At 35.8% G+C, this 12009-nt stretch overlaps 1 long non-coding RNA gene across 1 annotated transcript in view; it reads left to right on the top strand.

The window, feature by feature from the left end:
- LOC120888475 (uncharacterized) overlaps positions 1–11746 on the top strand; it is a 90736-nt gene extending 78990 nt beyond the window's left edge. The window contains exon 4 of the long non-coding RNA XR_013440076.1: positions 11592–11746. This is a non-coding gene — a long non-coding RNA (uncharacterized LOC120888475). The remainder of the gene's footprint in view (positions 1–11591) is intronic.
- Positions 11747–12009: the final 263 nt, after the last annotated feature.

Raw genomic sequence — 12009 nt, 5'->3', positions numbered from 1 at the left:
CATTTTGTTAAAATTTAAAGACAGAATCTTAATAAATTAACAAGACTGGCTTCCAACCTTGTGATCCTCCTACCTCAGCCTCCTGAGTAGCTGGATTATTGGTATGTCCCTCTTTGCCAACCTTATTATCTCTAATAGATATTTTTTGGAAACACAAGAGTAAAGGCATTAGAATTACATTTATAATTCTTCCTATACTGTGGAACACATGACACTTTTTGACTTTCATATCCTATATAGTTGGATGTTTTTACATGTGTTATGTGGTCCATAAATATCTACAGGCATTAACTTTTTGCTTGATAATTCTTGATAAGAATTATCTGAGTACAGATAATTCTTTCACTTAGAATCTTGGTTGACAGTGAAATTGTGGTATGTTAGAGTATGTACTTCTCTTTTTAAGAAAAACAAAAAGCACTTTTTGAGTGTATACTTCTCTTTGTAAGAAAAATTTTAAAAAGCACTTTAAATGTTTTCAAATCCCTGGGGAAATTAGCACAAAATTCAGTAAGTTAAATACAGGGATTTGCTAAGTGTTTGTTCATCAGCACCCATTTTGAAACAGTGTAATGATCATAACAAAGGTGTCAAATCAGTATTTCTGATAAACCATGCCAAGTCTTGGGGTCAATTAAGTCAATCAGTGCAGTTAATATTTAAAATAAGAACTGTTAAAAGAAGAGCTATTCCCAACATGAGTGAAGAAATAGAACACACATTTCCCTTTCTCTAAGCCCTGTGATTTATGTTAGTATAAGTTTACGTAAATTCTGAGGCAAGAAAAAGAACAAATCTACAGATCGTACTTTCAAAGGCACTAGGAATTAATTTACTAATTTAGCATGGATGAGGTTTGAGCCCCAGAGAATCTTTAAATCTTCTCAAGTCAGAGACCAAGACATATTTATTATTAGTTCGTGGGATTTTCCCCTCTCCTCTTCCTTTCTGTTTTTTCTCTATCTCTCTCCCTTTGGTACAATCCCGTAAGATGTATAATATCTGAAGTATAATATTATACAGGTTGCTAAATTGAGAAATTCTATCACTTTGGCCACAGGGATGACTTGGAGTTCTAAACAGCGGCCCAATTATGTGTCTTTTTGTGTTTTTTCCCCCTATGTAGAGATGGTGAGAAAGTGACTCTGAACAAGTCGCTGAAGCAAGAGCTGCTAGAGAAAATTAGTATTTATGTTTTTTATAATCTGGAGGAAAATCCTATACAACGAAAGAGAAAGGAAGCAAGGAAAAAGAACAAAATAGTGTAATCTTTAGAAATAGAAAGTTTAAGAGCGAACGGACAAAAATAGAGTCCCTCTTCTGGTCCCTGAAGTGTTCAACACTGCACTTGTTCCCATGGCCCTTCCTCCAGTTCTATGAGATGTGACCACAATCTTCCAACAAGTCCACATGGAATCTAATCTAGTCCTCCCTGAGAGTTCAGACAGACCCATCACTTCATAGGCTAGTTTTGAGGATTGCATGATATTATGTACTTCCAATGTGTGGCACAGGGGGGAAAACAGAGGACAATTTAACGGTTGAGAGCAACGATTTGGGGACAGACTGTTAATCTCACCCATTACTAGGTTATGTCCTTAGGGCAGTTACTTTATATCTGTACCTAATTTTCTTCAACTGTAAAATCAGTTAATAATAGTACTGACCTTGTGGTTTTGTCATGTGAATTAAAAATGTTTTAAGACTTATGCACAGCAAATTAGTAATAGTGTGTTATAGTCTTGAAAACTGCTCAATTTCAAATGTTCTCAACACTAAAATAATGAGGCAATGCATGTTGGTTAGCTTTGTATGAGGCAAGTGCTTTACCAAGACGAAAGAAAGAATGAAAGAAAGAAAGAAAGAAAGAAAGAAAGGAAGGAAGGAAGGAAGGAAGAAAGAAAGGAGGCAAGCGTACTACCAACAAAGAAAGAAAGAGAGAAAGAGGGAAGCGCTCTACCAAGAAAGAAAGAAAGAAAGAAAGAAAGAAAGAAAGAAAGAAGCAAGTGCTCTACCAAGAAAGAAAGAAAGAAAGAAAGAAAGAAAGAAAGAAAAAAGAGGCAAGCACTCTACCAAGAAAGAAAGAAAGAAACAAGCGCTCTACCAAGAAAGAAAGAAAGAAAGAAAGAAAGAAAGAAAGAAAGAAAGAAAGAAAGAAAGAAAGAAAGAAAGAAAGAAAGAAAGAAAGAGGCAAGCGCTCTACCAAGAAACAAAGATAGAAAGAAGGAAAGAAAGAGGCAAGTCTCTTTAGACATTGCTATTTTGGGAAGGTTTCTCACCAAAAGTATGTTTTCAAGATTTATGGCAACATCTACCAAAGTAAAACAAAGACAAGGGGGAAAAAGCCATTTTCAATAATATATTTCAATTGCCTTTGTTACCCTTGTCAATGATACTTGTAAATAACAAGGAATAAACAAACATTTAAAATTCCCATGTAATTAAAGATGGAATACTGGAGGAAGGCTGCATTTCCAGTTCTTTCCTGGCTCAGAGTTCAACCATCAGGATTACTGCTTCTCAGTGAAATGACAGATGGCAGAGGCCAATTTGAGGACAGAAAAGGTCTTTATCCTCATTTACAACGAACCTAAGAAAAAAATACAATGATAATCTTATAATACTATGGTTACTAAAAAATGAAATTAGGGTATATGACATTTATTGGAATGCAAAAAGGTAGTTTATATGTCACACAAACAGCTTGCTGGATACCAATATTAAATTTCTGGGCAAGAGCAACTTGACTGAAATACATACATTAACCCAAAATGTTTGATTACATGCAGAAAGCAATTCATAAAAGCCACAAAAGAAATAATATTGATACTTACATCCAACATTTTGAAAGAACTTAAATATACTGTATTTTTCAATCACTCTTGTGGTTATGATCTTCATTTTTCCTTATGATTTTTAAGGGTTTTAGAGAAGAATACTAGAGAAGGAAACCTTTACCTCCAACTATTCACTGCTTTTCTTTTCCACTTGTATTCTTTTCTTAGAGACACTTATATGTGCTTCCTGCTGAGTGTATTCTATTCCCCAGGACTGCATCCTGGCTTGTTCTTTGGTTACAGCTGGTTGGAGCGAATTACAAAGCATAACCTAAATTGAGAATTGAAGCCATTTTATCTTCTCTCTTTGAAACTGAATTGGAGAGATTTTGCCATTTTGTTGTGGGTTCAGGACTTACACTGGTTCCTGAGTGGTGATGGTCATAATTTGGGGCCATGTGCTAATGGACAAATCTGTAGACGAGAGAGAGAGAGAGAGAGAGAGAGAGAGAGAGAGAGAGAGAGAGAGAGAGAGAGAGAGAGAAAAGAAGAAGAAGAAGAAGGAGGAGGAGGAGGAGGAGGAGGAGGAGGAGGAGGAGGAGGAAGAGGAAGAGGAGGAGGAGAGAAGGAAGGAAGGAAGGAAGAAAGGAAGGAAAGAATGAAAGAAAGAAAGAAAAAGAATATTCAAAGAGGAGATAATGAAACATTTGGCTCCAGAGAGCTGGGGAGGGAAGGAAAGTAAATGCTTTGGATTCTGTGAAGTACCATTGAGTCTTCCAATAAATGTATTTTTATGTAGATTTAAGTTATTTGCGTTCAACCGTTTCCTGACTAATATATACAGGAAATCTAAAGTCCAGACAGGTCAAGTATTTGGAAGGTACAAAGCAAGCTGTTAGAAGATCTGGGAAAAGATCCAGGACTTGAGGCTTGTGTTCTTTGAATTCCATGCCATGGAGAAGTTGGCAGAATTAGGGGCAGGGGATATTTTTCTCTTATGTCCATCTGGCCCCTTATGTAGGGGCTCCATGTTTCCTTGAGAATTATATGAATGGTCTTTAATTTTCTGAGTGTATTTTCTCACTTAAATGTAAATATTTGGTAGATGGACACTCCCTAGTTTATTAGTCTTGGACCCAATTTTCTAGTGGAAATTAAATTTATAATCAGAAGTAGAGATGGCATTCTTTCTCTAGTATTTAAAGTTTCTACCTTCTCAGTATTTGACCGTCCCTACTCAGATATTTAGTATTAGTGAATTAGGGCAAGGACCATCAAAGACCCAAAATCTGTACCGGAAAAGTAACACTAAATTACAGAATCCAAAGAAATAAAATGTACCAATAACTGAAGAATTTGGATCAGGAAATAAAATTATTTTGGGACCAAGATATAAGAAGTTTAGAACAGTAAAATTAATTTCTTTTTATATGTGGAATATTTGCAAATGGTCTGGGCATGTAGCTTAGTGGTAGAACATTTGCTTATATATAGAATATTTGCAATCAGTTTTGTCATGTATATTCCTGAGATTTTCCATATTAATAAAGTTAAAGCAAGTCAAAATTAAATTCCTTTATTTTCCCCTGATTTATTAAAACAAACTCTACTAGGCTATTTCAGAATATATTCTTATTTCTATTCGAGAAACATGTGGATAGTTTTAAAAATAAAAGTGCCATAAATGTACTGTTGGATCTGACAAATAGCAAAAGTAGAAAAATAATTCATTCAGAAAGTGTTTCTTTTTCCCCCTAAAGTCTTTCTATAAAATTTTTAATTGACTCACAATAATTATATATGTATGGGTGCAATGAGATATTTCAGTATATGGGTATAAATCGGTGTGTACAAAAATCTAAAAAAATAGTACAAAAAATAGTCCAGAAAGATTTCATTTATTTAAAAATCCTAAAGAAAGTTCTGGACTTAGCTAGTAAGCCAACTATCAATTAACCAAGGTAAAAAAAAAAAAAGCACCAAAAAAATGTGAAAAGTACAAAAAAAGAAAAAGAAAAAGAAAAACCTCTCAAATTATTTCTGAAAAAGTATTGAGAGAATGCTTATATGACTAGCTATGAGAATGTTAGTTTCTTTTAATTGGATTATTTCCATCATCATACTAATGTACTTTTATTTTACATTAAACCTACCAAAGCAGATACAATAAAACCTGTTGCTCTCTTCCTTCACAGACTGTCCAGGAACTTGCCCTCTCTCTGTTGCCTCTAGGTTTCTCTACATCCCACTAACTCTTCACCCACTCCAGTCTGGCTTCCACACCCACCACTGCATGAAAAGTGTCTTGGTCAAGGTTAAGTGTGAATTGCCCAATGAACTTAGTCCTTTTCTTTACTGACTTCATCATTATTCACCACAATTGATTATTCCTTTTCTTGTTGAAAATCTTCTCTCTTGTCTTCAGGGACAAAAAAAGTTCTTAGTATTTATTTTCTCGTTATGAGTATTTCCTTTATAATCTCTTTTGCAAAAATCTCCTCTTCTACCAAATGCTCAATGCTGGGGTCCCCAGAGTCTTGTCTCTGGGAATCTTCCTAGCCTCTTTTGGGGAAGATCTCATTCATTCCTCTTTGATTATCACTCTTTTGACATCTCCAAAATTTTATAAATACAACTATCATTTCTGATTTTGAGGTTCAAATTGATAAATTCAGGTGCTTATTTAACAGGTCCATGTGGGAGTTTCAAGATTTGAAATAGAATCTTGTCCCAAATAGAATCTTTGACTTACTTCATCCACCCTTATACCTGGTTTAAATCTAATGTTTCCTGTCTTAGTAAATGTCTACATTTATTTAATCCCAAGCTTGAGATTTTTGCTTTGGACGTTTCCTTTTTTCTCACTTCCCACATTTAAATATTTTTTTCAAATTTAGTTTTTTAAAAATTGACATATAAAATTGTATGGCTATCATGCTGAACATAATGTTTTGATGCTTATCTACATGATGGAATGATTAAATCTAGCTAATTAGCTATTTATATTTCGTTATGATTTGGATGTGAGATGTCCCCCAGAAGCTCATGTGTGAGACAATGCAGGAAGGTTTACAGGAGACGTGATTAGGTTAGGATAGCCTTAACCAAATCAGTGAATTCATCCCCTGATGGGAATTAACTAGTGGTAACTGAAGGTGGGTAGGTGTGGCTGGAAGAGGTGGGTCATTAGGGGTGAGCTTTGCCAGGCATACATTTTGTATCTGGCAAGTGGAGTCTCTGTGTGTCTGCTTCCTGATTATCACATGAGCCACTTGCCTCTACACACTTTTCTGCCATGATGTTCTGCCTCCCCTGCAGCTCTGAAGAAAGAGCTGAGGAAAAGGAGCCAGCCTTGTATAGACCGTCAACACTGAAATTGTGAACCCTCATATAAATTTTTGCTTCTCTAAAATTGTTCTTTTAGTCATAGCAGCAGAGAAGCTGAATAAAATATATTTCCACAGATAGTTATCATTTTTTGTGGTGACAAATTTAGCATCCACTCTCTTAGCAAAGGTCATTAACTACAGTCACTGTGCTACATAGATCAATCCTCCTACCTACATATGCTCTGATCAATATCCACCCCTACTGGCTTCTCCACTCTAACTACCCCAATCTCTTACCAGCATCCCCATTCTACTCTCTAATTTTATGAGTTCAGCTTTTTTAGATTCCACATGAACTGATTCACATGGTATTTGTGTTGAGTGTCTGGCTTCTTTTATTTAACATATTATGTTCATTCATGTTGTTGCAAATGACTAAACTTGTTTCCTTTATTATTATTATTAATTAATTTACTTATTTTAATTAGGTATATATGACAGCAGAATGCAGTTTGATTCATTGTACACAATTGTAGCAAAACTCTTCATTTCTCTGGTTGTTCACCATGTAGTGTCTTACCATATGTGCAGTCATACATGTACCTAGGGTAATGATGTCCATCTCATTCCACCATCTTTCCTGCCCCCATTCCCCCTCTCCCTATCTCTCCCTCCCCTTTGCCCAATCCTTAATTCTTCCCATGACCCCCTTTAGTTTCTTTTTCGTTTTTTTTTTAGAGCTGATTAGTATCACATTTAAGTCTTAAGCAACACCTGCCAGCTGAAGCATATGCTGATTCTATCAAATTTTCTCTGCAACTCTATCAAGTTCTCCCAACTTCACTGCCAACATCTTGTTCAAGCGGCAGTGAACTCTCAACCAGCCTAGAAGAATGGATTCTGTATCTTCCAAGAAAGCTTACCTTATGTCATACTAATGCCCCAGTGGCTTGGTGATCTGTGACAATCCTTTTGGGGAACATGCTTCTTTTCCTTCATGAATAGACTGAGACATATCTCTTTTGACTTGGGGTTATGGGGGCATGGGGTAGTCATTATTTTAAGCATCATCAGTTATTGTGGTGGAGGGGGGAAAAGAACCCTGAGTCATCTCATAATGGTAAATAAATGCTTCAGTCTGGGATTCACAAAGGCCTTATCTTCTCATAACTGTGACTAGAATTAGTTGCATGGCCTCTCTAAACCATCAAAGTGTGTGTAGTGAATAAGGCCACAGTTTCTAACCAGATTCTCTACTTCCCACCACGCCCTTTTAGAATTAAATTTCTGAATAATGGCCAAAGGACACCTTTACCTATCTTGTTATTGCAGGTAGAATAAGATGCAACATTTCTGTGATGTATTTGGATGCTGTTCATTTTCCTGATCTGATCTCTAGATGCTCCCTGTCTCCTTCCTGATGCTCTTGTTATAAGGAATTTCAGCCCAGCCTTTTCCTCCTATGGTGTTCAGAACAGGCTGTCCTCTGCCTGGCTGCTTCATCATGTCTGTCTTCTTATCTCTTGGTCATGAACATAAAGGTTACGATTTCAAAGACTTTTCCCCTGAAATATCATTGCAGCGTATTTACTTCCTCTGAAACTCTGCTCCACCTTCTGAAAGTACTTTGCTTGCTTAGAAACTATTAGCATTAGTGAAGTATAGTGATAGAATATTTTATCTTCTCATCCTTTCACCTACCATGGCAACTGGCAACTAAGATACATGATATTTTTAACTAAATGAAGAAACTCATACACAAAATTCTAGACCTATGAAAGCAGCAATATTGGCCCAATAGAAATAGTAGAAGGGATTAGAATAGAAATAGAGTAAAAAAGGTTGGAGTATTACCAGCTCCCAAATGCATTCTAAATAGGTCAAAATATTTTAAAGTGGCATCTGTAAGAGAAATTATGTTCAGAAAATGTAATAGATATAAAAATTAGTGATATAATAAGCAATACAAAAGAGAATATCAGATATGAACATATAATAATTTAAATCTTAGAAATAGAAGGTCAAAAAGACAAAGAACACACCCAAAATGTTTTAACTAATATGAACAAAGGGGTTGATATGTTACATTCTTATTTGAGAATGCAATCAACTTTGGAACATGTTTGCCAAGAAAGATAAAGGCTACATCTATCAGATCACCCTTCAGCTGAGACTGCTGTGACCTAGGTTTTGGCCTCAGGGACATGTTCAGGACAAGTCATGAATTAAAATTTAGAATATTTTTGGAATACTTGGGCAAGAAGAGCAGAAAAAAGGATTTGGTTTTTCTTGGGCTTGGTTAGTGGCAGCAGCTTCCTCATTTGGCTGCTTTCTGACCACAGGGCAGGTCATTCCAGTAGCTGCTCTTTTAACTGGAAAATTTTACCATGTGGCTCTAGCAATTATTAATAAGTCATCTTCTATGATCTCTGTTTGTTCAGTTGTAACAAAAATAAAAGGGGATGTTAATAATTATATTCACATTTAGCTAGAATGAATTCGGTCATCTCTAAGAACACGGATTCATGTTGACAGTCTTCCCATGTCCATTGAGTAGATATTTATTGAATTCCAAGTATAAGCCAGGCAAGATGGACAGCAGACAAGAAACAAAATAAGTCAACTATAGAGTAAACTAGAAAGTGTTTAGTTACATGAAAAAAAAATTAAAGTAGATCAAAGAAAGAAGAAAGGAAAAGGCACAGGGTTAGGAGTAAGGAGAACCTTATACTTTTAAATAGAGTGGTCAGAATAACCTGTATTAAAAAGGAGGGATTGGGAAAGAACTTAAAAGAAACAGGGATCAATCCATTCTAAGCAGAGAGAAGAACTTGCGCAAAGGCCCTGAGGTAGGCACATACCTGGAGTGCTAGAGAAATAGCAAAGAGTCCAGTGTGAAGTAAGCAAGGTGATGAGAATAGAGAGGTGATGGTACACCATTGCAAGGAACTGGGCTATTTCTCTATTAGAACTGGGAGCCTCTGGAAGCTTTTCAGAAGTGTAATGTCATTTTATTGATCTGTTAAAGGCATCCATCTACTTGCTTTATTGAAAATACTCTGTAGTCAAAAAAGAACAGAGCAAACAAGTTAAGAGTTGTTCTAATCCAAGTGAGAGATGATGGTGGCTTAAATCCAGGTGGAGTCTACAGAGGTGTGAGAGGTGATGAATTTTGAAGTTAAAGCCAATAGTATTTAAAAGATTGAATGTACAATAAGAGAGAGGACACAGAAATGACTAAGGGTTTTAAGCTTGAGGAAATTTAAGCACAGGTTTGTCCTCAGTTGAAATACGTAGAGTAGTTTATGACCAATGGCTCTGTCAAGGAAAGAGTCTTTAAATATGACATTTCAAGTCTTGAACCTGAATGCAGTTGCCAAAAGAGGAAGTGAAGATGGAAGAGGGGCCAAGAACTAGTTGCTGGGAGAATCTGCCGTTACTCGTGGAAGAAGAGGAGTAACCAAGGAGACAGAAGGAGCACTGAGTGGGTAGGTCAGGCGTCTGTGGGAAGCAAGGGAGGACTGAGTACTTAGGAAGGGGGTTACGGATCTGTGATGAATGCCTCTGAAGAAAGATGAAGCTTAAGGACTGTCCTTTATATTTAATATCTAGGAAGTCATTGGCACCTAGAAAGGAGTAGTCATTAGTGGAGCAATAAGTGTAATTAAGAGAATGACTGGTGAGGAATTGGTGACACTGAATACAGACAATCCCCCAAAGGTTTTTCATGGCAAAAGACAAAAAGAAATGGGGCCATTACCAGCAAAGGACATCAGCCAAGACCAGTAAGTGACAGGATTTGGAAAGTACATCAGGGCACGAGTCTTTTGCCTTAGTAATTTAGCAGAGCTTGCTATACCAGATGAGTAATGTAAGCTATTGAGTAAGGCTGGCATGGGTACAGCAAGATGATCCGGAGATGCTAAACAGCTGCTCAAGACCCATCATCACAATGAATGGTCAATTTAGTGCCTCACCAGATAGGGTTTGCAGGGACTGTCAGTCAATTGGGTGGCATGAAAATTACTTAACAAATATAAAACTATTTAAAATAAAGTAAAAATGGTGGTAGAAGGATAAGGAAACCAAACTCAAAATTATTTATGTTACAACACAGAGAAACAAAGAGTATAATAAAGGTAAAAAAAAAACTAAATTTCTTAGGGTCAGATTCTAGTTCTTCCAATTCCTTAGACCCCCAAAGCCTTGGTTTTCTCTTCTTAGGTCATAAGATGATGAGAATTAAATAAAAGATTTATTCTAGAAACTGGAGTGTAATAAATCTGTCAATATCCAGTATCCAATAATGGGAAGTTTGTCAAGTGTATTTATGTTTTTAATCTGGCCCTGAGATTAGAAGGAAATTTATCATGCACATGTTTTCATAAGAGACAAAATGAGCAATGTTCTTGATAATATTTTTACAACAAATGGAGACAAGTGATGTGAAAGTAAAAGACATATTATGAGGTCAAGTGTGGCTTGTTCCAGTTTTTTAGTTTAATGGATATCTGGTTTTGTGCAGGAATCAAGCTTGGATACAAAAGTATTTTAGGGAAATACATGCCACTACCATGACCAGATATTTGGGCCATCCATTTCCCGAAACTGAGTAAGGTAATTTGAGATGACAGTTGCTCTAAGAAGCTAGAGTGGGTAAACTAGACTCATGTTGGTTGTGGAGATGACAAAGATGGTATTTTTGATATATTAATTTCAGACATGTTTTATTATATGCAAAGAGGGATATTCTAACTCTTTATGAAGGGTGGGCCAGTATTAGAGTAAGTAAGAAGCAGGGCTATGATTTATTCTTCTCTTACTCCCTTTTGGAAATAGGAATTAGCTCTGAAAGATAATATTAAGATTTATGAATGTTTATTGAATTAAGAGCATGTGGAAGTAGAAGAATGTTGTCATTTAAATATACTAACAATTTCCTGTGAAGAAAATAATTTATCTTACAGCACAGAGAAACAAAGAGTATAATAATGGTAAACTCTAAATCTCCTACGGTCAGATCCTAGTTCTGCCAATTCCTTAGATCCCCAAAGTCTTAGTTTTCTCTTCTTAGATCATACGATGAGGAGAACTAAATAAAATAATCAGTATGAAGCACTGATCATTGCACTGGTCAAGTTTAGCTTTTATCATAATGAGGAGTTTTGATTTGATACTAGGAAGTTATTCCTAGTGGCATTTTTGTTAAAACTAAGATCTGTTAGGAACGATGATGTGGAGCTTCTTTTGCTTGGCTTAAAGCAAGATGCGCTGTCAATAGTGTGAAATGACTTGTGTGTAATTTTACCTGGACTTGAGTTCATAGATCAGATGAGATGATGGTCCTTTGTAACCCTGTTTCTTTGTTCCCAGCTATCCTTGTTTCTCCATTCCTGATGTTTTTTTTCCCTTCAAAATATAGTTGTATAATCCATTCCATTTCTAGTATCTAAAAAATAATATTTATTGGCTTATACTTTTGTAGGTGCCTTGTGGACCAGTTCTGCACGTTTGAACTAAGAACAACCAACCAAGCAAGAAAAAGATGCATGTTCTTTTAAAAACAAGAAGATATTTTATGTAATTTTAGGTAAATTTAAATAATAAAACTTTAAAAATTATAATAGTGAGGAAATAAAAAATAGCCTAACTAAAAATGACAGACCATTGCATTCAGTTATTCTTTTGTATCTTTATTTCTTCATCTCCTGCTGTGATCATTTGCTCCTGGATACAATGATCACAGATTTACCAAGTGAATACTAATTGCTCTTCTGGCAGCCTGGTTGGGCAAGTTCTGTAGCTCATGATTCCTGACCTAAGGAATCTAGGAAAGTCTTTGAACATGGAAACACTGGGATAGTTTCACATTTAAATAACATTTTGAGAAAATAGTTCGAGAT

The sequence above is a fragment of the Ictidomys tridecemlineatus genome, chromosome 6 (assembly GCF_052094955.1).
Source record: "Ictidomys tridecemlineatus isolate mIctTri1 chromosome 6, mIctTri1.hap1, whole genome shotgun sequence".
NCBI classification, from domain to species: domain Eukaryota; kingdom Metazoa; phylum Chordata; class Mammalia; order Rodentia; family Sciuridae; genus Ictidomys; species Ictidomys tridecemlineatus.
The sequence above is the reverse complement of the archived record's forward strand: the minus strand, read 5'-3'. Positions and strand labels throughout refer to the sequence as shown.